Source organism: Trichechus manatus, unplaced genomic scaffold (genome assembly GCF_000243295.1).
Source record: "Trichechus manatus latirostris isolate Lorelei unplaced genomic scaffold, TriManLat1.0 scaffold00163, whole genome shotgun sequence".
NCBI lineage: Eukaryota > Metazoa > Chordata > Mammalia > Sirenia > Trichechidae > Trichechus > Trichechus manatus.
Window position 1 is genome coordinate 244052 of NW_004444099.1, and position 12188 is coordinate 256239.

A 12188-nucleotide genomic window follows, 5' to 3' on the forward strand; every position below is an offset into this window, starting at 1 on the left:
CTGTTATGTTCCCCTGTTTTGGTACTCCAATCAGTTGTAGGTTATTCCTCTTCATAGAGTCCCACATAATTCTTAGAGTTTCTTCATTTTTTTAAATCCTTTTATCTGATTTTTCCTCAAATAAGTTGTTGTCAAGTGCTTTATCTTCAATCTCACTAATTCTGACTTCCATTGCCTCAATTCTGCTCCTATGACTTTGTATTGTCTTTCTAAGTCTGACATTTTTTTGTTAATCTTCTGGATTTCTGATTGGTGTCTCTCTTTGGATTCTTGCAGCCCATTAAATTTGTCATTATGCTCTTCTCTAATCTTTTGAATTTCCTCTATTGCGTGATCTGTGTTTTTCTTAATTTCCTTCCTAATTTCTTGAAGAGTTCTGTGTATTAATCTTTTGTATTCTGACTGGTAATTCCAAGAAGTTTTCCTCCTCTGGGAAATTTCTAGATTCTTTATTTTGGGAGCTTGCTGAAGCCATTGTGGATTGCCTTTTTATGTGATTTGATATTGACTGTTGTCTCCGAGCCATCAATAAGTTATTATATTTATTGATTTTATGTTTGCTTACTGTTTCCTAGCTTCTTGTTTTGTTTTGATATGCCCAGATAGGCTGCTTGTATGAGCTAGTTTGATTATTGGCAGCTTTGAAGCTCTACTGTCCTGTTAGCAGGTGGTTAGATCTGTTACTAGGTATGTGAGCTCAGGAGTCTGCCCACTCCTCCTGTATGGATTCAGCTCAGGTGCCCAGGTAGATAGCCACCAAGTGTGTGGTGTCAGCTCACACCTACAGTCCTAGACAGGCATGGGTGATTGGTGTAGGCACAGGTATCTGGCTGCAGCAGGGGGACACACGCTGAGCAAGGCAGGGAGCTGACAGCTGCCCCCCAGTGTCCAGGAGGAAGGCGTGTCCTTGTTCCCTGCAGCACGTACATAGGTGGGTTTTGCAGCTGGACTGTGAGCACCTAATGCTGTTGGCTCTAAGGACTAGGGGGCACCTGTTATTCATGGGCCCCTATCGCAGGTGGCTAGGTGGCATGTGTGGAGCCACTAGTCCTCAGGTCCATAATGTAGGTAGGTGAAGACCCTGCTTTCTGGGCAGAGAAGTGTCAAATGTCAAGAACCTGCCACTTCACAGCTGAAACAGTTGAAGTTAGACTTCAGGTATGTAGCCTGCAGTACTGCGGTAATGAGGGCCTACATTGTTGAAATGGACCCACACAAGTCTAACTATGCAGGGGCAAGGGCACTCAAAGTCTGTGGATCCCTTATACCTGTGCCTAGGCAAAGGAGCTGTACCTACTGTGGGTTCCTGGCCTAGGGGAGCCGGCAGTTTATTTTTTCCCTGTTTGTTAATTTGTTCACTCTCCAAGGCAGGGAGAATGACTCCGGGTGTGTGACGGATCCTACTTCTGGCCCAGGGGACTTGGCAATTGCTGAAGCCGGTCTGGGACCCAGTGCAAAGCAAGGAGCGGGAGGTAAATGGAAGGGAGGTTTTTCCCTAAGGGGGCTGTTTTTGATCCATGTGGTAGGCCGTACGCAAGTACTTATCTTTCTCCAATTGAGGGCTGCTTCTCCCTGGTTCTGGGTGGCCATGTAGACTTTCTGCTGCTGGGTCTATCCCAGTGTGGAAAACGCGCCTCCTGAGTACTGCTGCTTGTCTCCCTCACTGCTTACCCATGAACTGATCAGGCCTCAAGGGCTCCGGTTCTTGCCAGGTCAGGCCTGGCAACTCCTCGTTGTTTCCGAACCGTCTTTCCCTCCCATTGCCACTCAGTCCAGTTCCTCAACTTTGCCTTTAATGTTCAGGGCTCTTAGATTGTCATATAATCAATTTACTTGTTTTTTTGGGTCTTTGTTGTAAGAGGGTCCACCGGCAGTGTCTGACTACTCTGCCATCTTGGCCCCACCCCTCGTTGACCCTCTAATTTACCAAGCATGATGTCCTTCTCCAGGGACTGGTCCCTCCTGATAACATGTCCAAAGTATGTGAGATGAAGTCCCACCATCCTCACTTCTAATGAGCATTCTGGCTGTATTTCTTCCAAGACAGATTTGTTCCTTCTGGTAATCCATGGTATATTCGATATTCTTTGCCAACACCATAATTCAAAGGCATCAGTTCTTCTTCAGTCTTCCTTATTCATTGTCTGCTTTCACATGCATATGACGTGACTGAAAACACCACGGCTTATGTCAGGTGCACCTTAGTCCTCAATGTGACATCTTTGCTTTTTAACACTTTAAGGAGGTCTTTTGCAGCAGATTTGCCTAATGCAATTCATTGTTTGATTTCTTGACTGCTGCTTCCGTGGGTGTTGATTGTGGATCCAAGTAAAATGGACTTGGACATATCTTCTTGGAGGACACAGTTCAGCCCACTACAGAGTTGAACTCGGTTCACATCTCAGCTCTATACTCACTAGCAATGTGAGTGAGACCTGGGTAGCTTAAACTTCAAATCCTTCATTGTGGTGCATGTTCTAAGGCACAGGCAGTTCAAGAGTATTTGGCTACAGCTCACACTGCCCAAAGAGCTGGAGTCACAGGATGTCCAATCCAGTTATCAAAAACCAAACCAAACCCGTTGCTGTGGAGTTGATTCCAGCTCATAGTGACCCTATAAGACTGAGTAGAACTGCCCCATAGGGTTTCCAAGGGGCGCCTGGTGAATTCGAACTGCTGACCTTTTGGTTAGCAGCCATAGCTCTTAACCACTATGCCACCAGGGTTTCCCCAGTCTAGTTGGGAGCCCCAAAATCACACAGTCCAAAGCCTCATCTTGCAGAGGAGGAAACTAGGGCTCATGGAGAAGTTGTTTCCCTGAGATCTCACGGCTGATAGTGGCAGGGCTGGGACGAGAACTTGGACCTCCTGAGTCCCAATCCAAGACTATTTTCACAGCCGGGAACTTGAACAAGGCAAGAGAGAAGGATGAAGAGACACTGGCTCTGTCTTGAAATAGTCTGGGATCTGAGGGGTTTGCAGGAGGCATACAGGGTGAAAAAAAACTACATGAGTGAGTAAACCTAAACCCTTAGTGGAGGCACAGACCATCCAGTCCCCAGTCATGTGAGTTACTGTCATTGTTATCACCATGATCATCAACAGTAGGGGAAAGTCATCATGGCTGGAGGGAGGACTAGTCCTGCTATGCCAGTGATTCTCAAACACAATTTGCTGGGCGCCACTCTCAGAGTTTCTGATTACATAGGTCTGGGGTGAAGCCTGAGAATTTGCATTTCTAACACATTCCTGGGTGATGCTGATGCTGTGGCCAGGGACCCCACTTTGAGAACCACTGCTCTGGCCTAGCCTTGCTCCTCAGTGTGGTCCTTGGACCTGCCTGGTATACACGCAGAGCCTCAGGCTACTCCTCAGGCAGGCAGCTTCAGCTGCACTTCAGCAGGGTCCCAGAAGAGTTGTCTGCACATTCTAGGTTGAGAGGTGATTGCAGGATGCGGAGTTCCCCACTGTGGCAGTACATTAGAACCACCTGGGGAGCTTTTAAAAATCCTGATTCCCAAGCCCCAACCCAAACTAATTAAATCAGACTCTCAGGAGCGCCCCAGGTGATTCTCATGTGTAGCGAGGCTGGGAACTGCTGGCTAGAGCCCAAAGTGGCAGGGGGGAGGGGAGAGAGATTACCGGCTCCAACTGTGGATTTTTACCATGATGAGAACCAATGGTGTAAGAACCGATGTGTCCTGCCTGAGGTCCCACAGCCAATAAGTGATAAATCCAGGCTCCTGACACCCAGACGGCTCCCTGGTGGTTCAGTGGTTAAACGATATGGCTGCTAACCAAAAGGTCGGGAGTTTGAATCCACCAGCTGCTCCTTGGAAACCCTATGGGGCAGTTTCTACTCTGTCCTCTAAGGGTCCCTATGAGTCGGAATCGATTGGAAGGCAATGGGAATGAGGATATTCAGATAATTCTTTTCACTAGCTCTTTGAACTCTACTCATTGCCATCAATTTGATTACGACTCATAGTGACCCTGTAGGACAGAGTAGAACTGGCCCCATAGGGTTTCCAAGGTTGTAAATCTTTACAGACTTCTCCCACAGAGTTGCTGATGGGGTTGAACTGCCGACCCTTTTGGTTAGCAGCTGAGCACTTTAAGCACTGTGCCACCAGGGCTCCTTTTAACTCTAAACCAAACCAAACCCAAACCCATTGCTGTTGAGTTGGTTCCAACTCATAGCTACCCTGTAGGACAGAGTAGAACTGCTCCAGGGAGCAGCTGGTGGATTTGAACTGCTGACCTTTTGGTTAGCAGCCGAGCTCTTCGCCATTGCGCCACCAGGGCATCTTTTAACTCTAAGTCCCTCTTAATATAGCTCCATGATAACTGCAAGTACTAGTGCTCACAGGAATCCATTAGAAGTCGTGGAAGATCTGCTCATCGGAAACTCACGATACCTCATTTTGTTTCAGAGAGGCAGACCACCAGAGTGATGGTTACATCTTTCTCTAGGGAGGCAGTGTTGTATAATGGTTAGGGCATGTACTCAAGCCCAGCTCTGCCACTTACTAACCACATGGATAGTTATGCAGCTTCAAAAAGTGTGTATGCCTCAGAGTGTTCCTCTATAAAATGGGGATGGTAATAATAATACCAATTATGGTATTGCTAGGAGTCCCTGGGGGGCACAAATGGTTAAGCGCTGGGCTACTAACTGAAAGGTTGGGGGTATAAACCCACCCAGTGGCACTGTGAAAGAAAGGTCTGGTGACCTGCTTCTGTAAGGATTACAGCCAAGAAAACCCTATGGAGTAGTTCTACTGTAACACATGGGGTCGCCATGAGTCAGAATCAACGGCAGTGGGTTTTTTGTTATTTCAGTATCTGGATGACCTTGGATAAGTCATGTGACCATGAGCAACTCATTTAACTTCTCTGTGACTGAGTTTCCTCATCTGTTAAATGGGGTAAATGTAGTACTGACCTTGCAGGGTGGTTGTAAGGAGTAGAGGACATAATAGGTCTGAAGCCCTGAGCACAGTTTCTGGCATATAGTGATGTCAATGAATGGCAGCTGCAGTTATGTGTTAGCACCTTAAAGCCTGTGCAGGAGTAAGTTCTGGCTGGGCCAGGCCTGCCTCTCTGAGAGGAGCATCCAGAACCATGGGGATTGAAGGTTCTGGGATGTTTTTGCCTGGAGAAGTTTCTGATGTCCTTTGTCCTCATGTATGTATTGTCATATAGAGGAAGAGACAGATATACTACGTGTGATTGAAGAGGGTGGAAGGATCAGTGGGTGGAAGGGAGGCAGTTATCAACATAGTTCATGAAAGAACTCTCTAAAAGTTAAAACCATTCTGTGGGGGATGAGTTCCCCATCATTGGAGATGTTCAAGGAGAACTTTGTGCTCTCTGGTGGAGAGACTTTTTAGAATTTCGGGTTTCAGATCGGAGGTTGTGTTACTCAATTATCCCCAAGTTTGCCTATTGATAAGAATCATCTGGGACACTTGTTAAAAACATAAATTCCCTGGCACTATCTTACACCCAGGAATCCTTGGGTGGCACAAATGGTTAAGTGATTAACTATGTTGATAACTGCCTCCCTTCCACCCACTGATCCTTCCGCCCTCTTCAATCAGACATAGTATATCTGGCACAAACGGTTAAGTGCTCGACTACTAGGCAAAAAGTTGGCAGTTCGAGCCTACCCAGAGGTGCTTCGGAAGACAGGCCTGGCGATCTGCTTCCAAAAGGTCACAGCCTTGAAAACCCTATGGAGCAGTTCTACTCTGCACACATGGGGTCACTGTGAGTCAGAATAGACTCCACAGCAACTAATAACAACAACAATCTTAGCACCCACTAAAGCAGAATCTTAGGAGGGAGGGGCCGAGGATCATCCTCTCCAGGCAATTCTTACTGGGAGACTTGGGAAACATGGGGCTAAATGACCACCATTCTCCTTTTAACCCTGAGATTCCATGAAAAAAAGACATTTGTGAAAAAAGACATTCCAAATGGAACCAGGCCAGGTCAGCCCCAGATTTCCTTCGTAGCCTGGGCCAGGCCACAGAATCCACGCTCTCGCCAGCTTACATCCCCGACTGTGTCCTCTGGCCCCATGACGTGGCTGACAGGGCCTGCGTGACCCTCTCTGCTAACCCCCTATCACCAGGCTCACCTCTCAGCAAGGACTGAGCCGGGGTCAGAATTGTTTCACAACAAAACAATGCAAGATTGACCCAGTCTTTTGGACGTCCAGCTGAATGTTCTGCTTGCTTCTTGGAATTTGCTTGTTCTGGCTTGGTTCTGCCCACCAGTTACTTTTTATTAGGCACTCATTAGAATTAATGATAACCTTTAATAAAGAGCCCCTGTGATTTGAATAAAAAGTCTCTTTATTAACACAAAATATTGCCTTAATTAGAGGTTTAGGGACCTGCAATTTGGCCTTCATGCAATAATTGTAATTATGAGGGTAATTATGCACTGTGTTTATTGTGGCATCTTCCCCCAAGGATCTCTCTGTTCTCTACTGCAGCACAGGTATCAGCAGCTGGGCTTGCTGGGGAAAGGCACACATGATTCCAGCTGCTGTCCAGATGTTGATGGAGGAGGCTGGTGTTGGCCCTTGAAGTTAGAACCCCTACTGAACCCTAGGTCTATTGGCATGCATGCACCACCAGGTAGCGTGAGATGATTCCAGTGCCCAGAGCCTTTCCTTCTGCAGACTCATGGAGCAAGGGTGAGGCTCTTGGAAACTGTAGAAGAGGCAGGGCTCAAAGGTGATATCTCAGGAATGAAAATGCTCTGGGTCTTTGCTCATGCCATAGCTCACACCTGCGCTTTCTCACTCTCCTCCCTGATGGTAGAAATCTCTCATTCATCAGCATCCAGCCTGAATCTAGGGTGACCAACTGTCCCATTTTGCCTGGGACTGACTGAGAGGAAAAGCCTGGTGATCTGCTTCCATAAAGACTACAGCCAGTGAGGGCTGGGGACCATGGTCTTTGGGGACATCTAGCTCAATTGACATAACATAGTTTATAAAGAAAATGTTCTACATCCTACTTTGGTGAGTAGCGTCTGGGGTCTTAAAAGCTTGTGGGTGGCCATCTAAGATACTCCACTGGTCCCACCCCGTCTGGAGCAAGGGAGAATGAAGAAAACCAAAGACACAAGGGAAAGATTAGTTCAAAGGACTAACGGATGATAACTACCACAGCCTACACCCGACTGAGTCCATCACAACTAGATGATGCCTGGCTACCACCACCAACTGCTCTGACAGGGATCATAATAGAGGGTCCCAGACAGAGCTGGAGAAAAATGTAGAACAAAATTCTAACTCACAAAAAGAGGCTAGACTTACTGGCCTGAGACTGGAGAAACCCTAAGAGGATGGCCCTGGGCACTCTTTTAACTCAGTACTGAAGTCACTCCTGAGGTTCATCCTTCAGCCAAAGATTAGATAGGCCCATAAAACTAAACGAGATTAAATGGGCACACCAGCCCAGGGCCAAGGACGAGAAGGCAGGAGAGGACAGGAAGGCTGGTAACAGCGAACCCAAGGTCGAGAAGGGGAGAGTGTTGACATGTTGTGGGGTTGGCAACCAATGTTACAAAACAATGTGTGTGTTAATGGTTTAATGAGAAACTAATTTGCTCTGTAAACCTTCATGTAAAGCACAATGAAAATAAATAAATAGATATGAAATTTAAAAAAAATCAATTCTAATAAACACCTTCTGGTAAAAGAAAAAAAAGATTGCAGCCAAGAAAACCCTATGGAGCAGTTATTCTCTCTAACACATGGGGTTGCCATGAGTTGAAATCGACTTGACCGCATTTAGTTTGGTTTTTGAGGAGGGGTTCACAGGATTTACAGTGCTAAAATTTGGGAAGTCCTGGGCAAACCAGGTGTTATGGATTCAACTGTGTACCCCAAAAAGATACACTAATTTCCTAACCCCTGCCCTGGTGAATGTGACCTTGTTTGGGGAAAAATAGGCGTTTCTTTGCAGATGTTAAGTTAACGAGGTCATAGCAGTGGAGAGTGGGTCCTAGTCGTAATCTCTTCTGAGTGGTGTCTTATAAAGGAGGACAGACAGGGAAACAGAGCCACATATAAGGGGAAGACATCATGTGAGGATCTGTCTGCAAGCAAAGGAACACCACCGATTGCCCGCAGCTACAAGAAACTAGGAAAGAGGCATGGAACTGTTCCTCTCTCAAAACTCCCAGAAAGAATCAACACAGCCGAGACTCTGATTTTAACTTCTAGCCTCCAAAACTGTAAGAAAATAAATTTCTGTTCTTCAAAGCCACCCACTTTGTGGTATTTTGTTATGGCAGTCCTAGGATGGTCACCCGAATGGAGTCTTTGCATCCATATTCAGCTACCTCATCTTACAAACTGACCTTGGACAGTTTACCTACCAGCGCTGTCTGGGCATTTCTAGACTGATATCCTTAGAGAAGACAGGCTGCTTTGAGGACCCTTGGAAAGAAATTGAATGGCTGTATTTCTTTGTGTCTCTTCTATCTTTAGCATGAACATGCTGTCCCCCCACTTTGGGGTGTATGTGTGTGTTCATTGTGTGATTCTTCAATAATATTTGAATCTTGAAAGTTCCGTTTCATAGTGTCTGCTCCAAACCAGTGCAGACAGTTATTATCTTTTTTTCATGGGTCTGCCTTTCTCTGTTTATCTTCTTGATAAAGAGCTCTCTCCACTTAGTTAATCCTTGAACTTGTTGGGTTCTTTTTCCAATAATAGTTCTTTTTAAACTCTTGTTAAAATTTTTTTTTCCCATTTTAAAAGTAAACTATATATATATTTGACAAATGATTTTATGTAAATATATATACTGGTACTTTACTTATTTTATAAAAAAGACACAACAGGATTATAAGTAGTAACTAATTGCTCCAATCTCCTGTAATAGCTGCTTTTTTCCCAGGCATGCATACTTTTTTACCCAGTTACAGTGTGCATATAATTTTTATATTCTGTTTTAAAAAACCCTAAACACTATAATGAACTATTAAACAAGAAAATCAATGAACAGACATAAGTTGATAATACTCTTTAGGGAACTCTACCAGCAATATCCATATGCCTACAACGAAGACCAGTTAATATGACTATTATTCAAATTTATGCACCAACAACTAATGCTAAAGATGAAGAAATTGAAGATTTTTACTAACTTCTGCAGTCTGAAATTAATCAAACATGCAGTCAAGATGCATTGATAATTACTGTGCTTGAAATGCGAAAGTTAGAAACAAAGAAGTATTGGTGGTTGGAAACTATGGCCTTGGTGATAGAAACAATGCTGGAGATCGAATGGTAGAATTTTGCAAGACCAAACGACTTATTCATTGCAAATATCTTTTTTTCAACAACATAAATGGTGACTATAAACTTGGACTTCACTGGATAGAATACACAGGAATCAAATCAACTGCATCTGTGGAAAGAGATGGTGGAAAAAGCTCAATATCATCAGTTAGAACAAGGCCAGGGGCTGACTGTGGATCAATTGCTCATATGCAAGTTCAAGTTGAAGCTGAATAAAATTAAAATAAGTCCACAAGAGCCAAACTATGACCTTGAGTATATCCCACCTGAATTTAGAGACCATCTCAAGAATAGATTGACACATCGAACATTTATGACCGAAGACAAGACAAGTTGTGGGATGACAGCAAGGACATCATACATGAAGAAAGCAAAAGATCATTAAAAAGACAGAGAAGAAAGAAAAGACTAAAATGAATGTCAGAAGAGGCTCTGAAACTTGCTCTTGAACATACAATAGCTAACGCACATGGAAGAAATGATGAAGTAACAGAGCTGAATGGAAGATTTAAAATAGTGGCTTGAGAAGACAAAGTAAAGTATTGTAATGAAATGTGCAAAGACCTGGAGTTAGAAAACCAAAAGGGAAGAACATGCTTGGCATTTCTCAAGCTGAAAGAACTGAGGAAAAAATTCAAGCCTAGAGTTGCAGTATTGAAGGATTCTATGGACAAAATATTGAACAACACAGGAACCATCAAAAGAAGATGAAAGGGATTCAGAGTCACTGTACCAAAAACAATTGGTCAACTTTCAACCATTACAAGAGATACATATGATCAAGAACCAGTGGTATTGAAGGAAGAAGCCCAAGCTACATTGAAGGCATTGGTGAAAAACAAGGCTTCAGGAATTGATGGAATACCAATTGAGATATTTCGACAAACGGATGCAATGCTGGAAGCGCTCACTTGTCTATGCCAAGAAATTTGGAAGACAGCTGTCTGGCCAACCGAGTAGAAGAGATCCATATTTGTGCCCATTCCAAAGAAAGGTAATCCAACAGATTGTGGAAATTATTGAACAATACCATTAATATCACATGCAAGTAAAATTTTGCTGAAGATCATTCAAAAACGTTTACAGCAGTACATCGACAGGGATCTGCCAGAAATTCAAGCCAGATTCAGAAGAAGACGTGGATCAAGGGATATCATTGCTGATGTCACATGAATCTTTTTTTTTATTGTACTTTAGATGAAGGTTTACAGAACAAATAGTTCCTCATTAAACAGTGAGTACACATATTGTTTTATGACAATGGTTAACAACCCCAAGACATGTCAACACTGTCCCTTCTAAACCTTGGGTTCCCTATTACCAGCTTTCCTGTATCCTCCTGCCTTCTAGTCCTTGTCCCCAGACTGTTGTGCCCCATTAGTCTTGTTTTTTTTATGGAACAGTCTGATCTTTGGCTGAACAGTGAACCTCGGGAGTGACTTCATTACTGAGCTAAAACAGCGTCTGGGAGCCATGCTCTTGGGGTTTCTCCAGTCTCTGTCAGGCCTGTAAATCTGGTCTTTTTTTATGAGTTAGAATTTTGTTCTACATTTTTCTCCAGCTCTGTCCAGGACCCTCTGTTGTGATCCCTGTCAGAGCAGTCCGTGGTGGTAGCCGGCCACCATCTAGTTGTACTGGACTCAGTCTGGTGGAGGCTGTGTTAGTTGTGGTCCATTAGTCCTTTGGACTAATCTTTTCCTTGTATGTTCTTTTCTTCATTCTTCCTTGATCCAGAAGGGGTGAGACCAGTGGAGTATCTTAGATGGCTGCTTACAGCCTTTTAAGACCCCAGATGCTACTCACCAAGATAGAATGTAGAACATTTTCTTTATAAACTGTGTTATGCCAGTTGAGCTAGATGTTCCCTGACACCACGGTCCCCACAGCCCTCTGCCCAGCAATTCAGTCCCTCAGGGAGTTTGGATATATCTATGGAACTTCCATGACCTTTTCTTGTACAAGTTGTGCTGGCTTCCCCAATATTGTGCACTGTCTTACCCTTCACCAAAGTTATCACTTATCTATTGTCTATTTAGTATTTCCCTCCCACCTCCCCATCCCTCGTAACCAACAAAGATTGTTTCCTTTTGTGTGTAAACTTTTTCATGAGTTTTTACAGTAGTGGTCTCATACAATATTTGTCCTTTTGTGATTGACTTATTTCACTCAGCATAATGTCCTCCCGTTTCATCCATGTTATGAGACGGTTCACAGATTCATCATTGTTTTTTATCGTTGCATAATACTCCATTGTGTGTATGTACCATAGTTTGTTTATCCATTCACCTGTTGATAGGCATCTAGGTTGTTTCCATCTTTTTGCTATTGTGAACAATGCTGCAGTGAACATGGGTGTGCATATGTCTATTCGTGTGACGGCTCTTAATTCTCTGGGGTGTATTCCTAGGAGTGGGATTACGGGATCGTATGGTATTTCTATTTCTAGGTTTCTAAGGAAGTGCCATATCATTTTCCAAAATGGTTGTATCATTATGCATTCCCGCCAGCAGTGCATAAGAGTTCCGATCTCCCCGCAGCCTCTCCAACATTTGTTATTTCCAGTTTTTTTGATTTGTGCCGGTAATGTCGGGGTGAGATGGTATCTCATTGTGGTTTTAATTTGCATTTCTCTAATGGCTAGTGATCATGAGCATTTCCTCACATGTCTGTTGGCCAATTGAATGTCTTCTTTGGTGAAGTGTCTGTTCATTTCCTTTGCCCATTTTTTAATTGGATTATTTGTCTTTTCGTTGTAGAGCTGTTGGATTTTCTTGTAGATTATGGAGATTAGACCTTTGTCTGACTTCTACTGTCCAAAAATTTTTTCCCAGTCTGTAGGTTCTCTTTTTACTCTTTT

At 43.9% G+C, this 12188-nt stretch overlaps 1 protein-coding gene across 2 annotated transcripts in view; it reads left to right on the forward strand.

Moving 5' to 3' along the window:
- The window catches only part of LRRC20 (leucine rich repeat containing 20), a 124262-nt gene that overhangs the window by 44322 nt on the left and 67752 nt on the right, over positions 1–12188 (forward strand). The window contains exon 1 of one of the 2 annotated variants that reach the window (XM_023740721.1): positions 1419–1472. The exons of the other annotated variant lie outside the window; for it this stretch is intronic. The gene's annotated coding sequence lies outside the window, so the exon portion shown is untranslated. Of the gene's footprint in view, positions 1–1418; positions 1473–12188 lie in introns of those variants that run through there. 2 annotated transcript variants of the gene reach the window in all.